The sequence below is a fragment of the Schistocerca cancellata genome, unplaced genomic scaffold (genome assembly GCF_023864275.1).
Source record: "Schistocerca cancellata isolate TAMUIC-IGC-003103 unplaced genomic scaffold, iqSchCanc2.1 HiC_scaffold_649, whole genome shotgun sequence".
Taxonomy (NCBI): Eukaryota; Metazoa; Arthropoda; class Insecta; order Orthoptera; family Acrididae; genus Schistocerca; species Schistocerca cancellata.
Genome location: NW_026046660.1, coordinates 235,001 through 237,500, shown reverse-complemented (window position 1 = coordinate 237,500; position 2,500 = coordinate 235,001). Strand labels below are relative to the sequence as shown.

The 2,500-nt window shown below is 56.0% G+C and overlaps 1 non-coding gene across 1 annotated transcript in view; it reads right to left on the bottom strand.

The window, feature by feature from the left end:
- LOC126137986 (small subunit ribosomal RNA) overlaps positions 1-222 on the bottom strand; it is a 1,909-nt gene extending 1,687 nt beyond the window's left edge. The window contains exon 1 of the ribosomal RNA XR_007528035.1: positions 1-222. This exon is cut by the window's left edge and continues 1,687 nt beyond it. This is a non-coding gene — a ribosomal RNA (small subunit ribosomal RNA).
- Between the last annotated feature and the right edge of the window lie 2,278 nt (positions 223-2,500).

The following is a 2,500-nucleotide window of genomic DNA, read 5'->3' as shown; positions in this document are numbered from 1 at the left end:
TTTGATCTAATAAAAGCGTCCCTTCCATCTCTGGTCGGGACTCTGTTTGCATGTATTAGCTCTAGAATTACCACAGTTATCCAAGTAACGTGGGTACGATCTAAGGAACCATAACTGATTTAATGAGCCATTCGCGGTTTCACCTTAATGCGGCTTGTACTGAGACATGCATGGCTTAATCTTTGAGACAAGCATATGACTACTGGCAGGATCAACCAGGGAGCTGCGTCAACTAGAGCTGAGCAGCCGGCCGCCCGGGAGTGTGTCCCAGGGGCCCGCGCGAACACGCAAGCGTCCGCTCAATTATTCTGCAAACAGGAGGAGGCTGAGCTCCCCTGCACAATACACCTCGAAACCCTCTCAGGTCCCGGCGGCGCGCAGCGCCGTCCTAAGTACTTGGTCGGGTTCGAGAGAGGCGCAATCGCCCGGAGTTAGGCGAGTAGACGCTTTAGGTGCGACCACCCGTGCTCCCAACTGAGCTTGCCGCTGCCGACAGAGGCCCGGGAGCGTGCTGTCGTGGCATTGCCGGCGGGAGACAACACGCGCCACCTACGGTGACCGGCAGCTCCAACGCCAGCGCCACAGAAGGGCAAAGGCCCCACGTGGGTGCCGAAGCGAACTCTCCCAGCACAGCGCACGTGCCAACACGTCTGCACAACTGCGATACAAACCACCAGCGAGAACCGCTGGGGCGACCGAGCAGCAGACGGCGTCGCGGCGCCGAGTGCCGGGCGGCGGCGCATCCTCAACGCACACAGTCCTCAGTCGGACCAGCACACTGCAGATGTCCACCGCGCTTCGCACCGGGCCCGCGAGGACCCACTTTGGCCGCCCGGCGCCGCGCGCAGGGTGCCCCGGCGCGCAGCTGCGCCGCCTGCCGCGTCCGTCGGCCGGCGCGCCTGCCACTGGGCGCCCCCACCAGCCGGCTGTAGCGCGTGCGCCCACGCACCGCGCGGCCAGCACGCCGGGCGGCCCCCCCTCACCGGCCGGGGACGGTCCCGCCCAGCCACCGCCGCGTATCGCTTCACACACAGATTTGCCCTTACTGATTTACCTCCAGCAACAACAACCGCACCACAATGGGTTTACCAGTTGTTCATTTGCGTAACGTCACCAGCAAACGTAGACGTCCATCCCAGTTTGCAAATGCAACGATTATTGCATACCTGTCTGTTAGGTGTCACGACACACTACGTCTGCCCACATACACGCAACAAAATGTGCACGACTAGAGAACACGTGGGAGGTGGCCCCCTACGTATGCGATGTCCATTACGAGACCGACTGTCAACCAGCATCTGTACCATGTCGCAGATGTGGAACGCGGTGCACCATGCTATCACACTGTGTGAGAAGAGACGACTACGTTTGAATACACGCGCCACTACATCAACAGACGGCTCATGCTGATCGCCATCCAGGGCGTCCGTTACTCCCACACGTCTCTATGGCGTACCACACTGCAATGTAGCTGTTATGGGGAGACGGCACGTGGCTGAGTGCACAACATTTGGACCGTATGGTTCGCTGTTGTTGGGCGCAGTCGTTGTACAGTCACACATGTGCCACAGCGTATCATTCAGTACATACGGACCTATGTGCAGTACAATGTGAGGGTTAAGCTTACGACATCAGCGGACAGTGGACACAGGCCGTACCACGACGTAGACTGAGCGCTTCGACATGCGAATGCCAGTGAACAGCTGCGAAGGGCATTGAACACGCAAGCACCTGAACGACCAGCGTGCGAAGGCAGGGGGGAGGGGGGGGGCGATGTACATCCTGCAGTCGTCCACATTACAGTGTACAGCGGGAGCATGTAAAAAGTAAGCAACACTTGCGAAGTGTTGAACATGAAACGATACACAAGAGGGTGGGCGGTGCGAGTAGCGAACTATATTCAGAGGGTTGTGGTTAGACAACACTGGATTAATGTAACGTGTCATATGCCAATTACAGAGCAGGTTAAGGCACAACTTGGGTTAGGTTAAGGCACAACTTGGGTTAGGTTAAGGCACAACTTGGGTTAGGTTAAGGCACAACTTGGGTTAGGTTAAGGCACAACTTGGGTTAGGTTAAGGCACAACTTGGGTTAGGTTAAGGCACAACTTGGGTTAGGTTAAGGCACAACTTGGGTTAGGTTAAGGCACAACTTGGGTTAGGTTAAGGCACAACGTGGGTTAGGTTAAGGCACAACGTGGGTTAGGTTAAGGCACAACGTGGGTTAGGTTAAGGCACAACGTGGGTTAGGTTAAGGCACAACGTGGGTTAGGTTAAGGCACAACGTGGGTTAGGTTAAGGCACAACTTGGGTTAGGTTAAGGCACAACTTGGGTTAGGTTAAGGCACAACTTGGGTTAGGTTAAGGCACAACTTGGGTTAGGTTAAGGCACAACTTGGGTTAGGTTAAGGCACAACTTGGGTTAGGTTAAGGCACAACTTGGGTTAGGTTAAGGCACAACTTGGGTTAGGTTAAGGCACAACTTGGGTTAGGTTAAGGC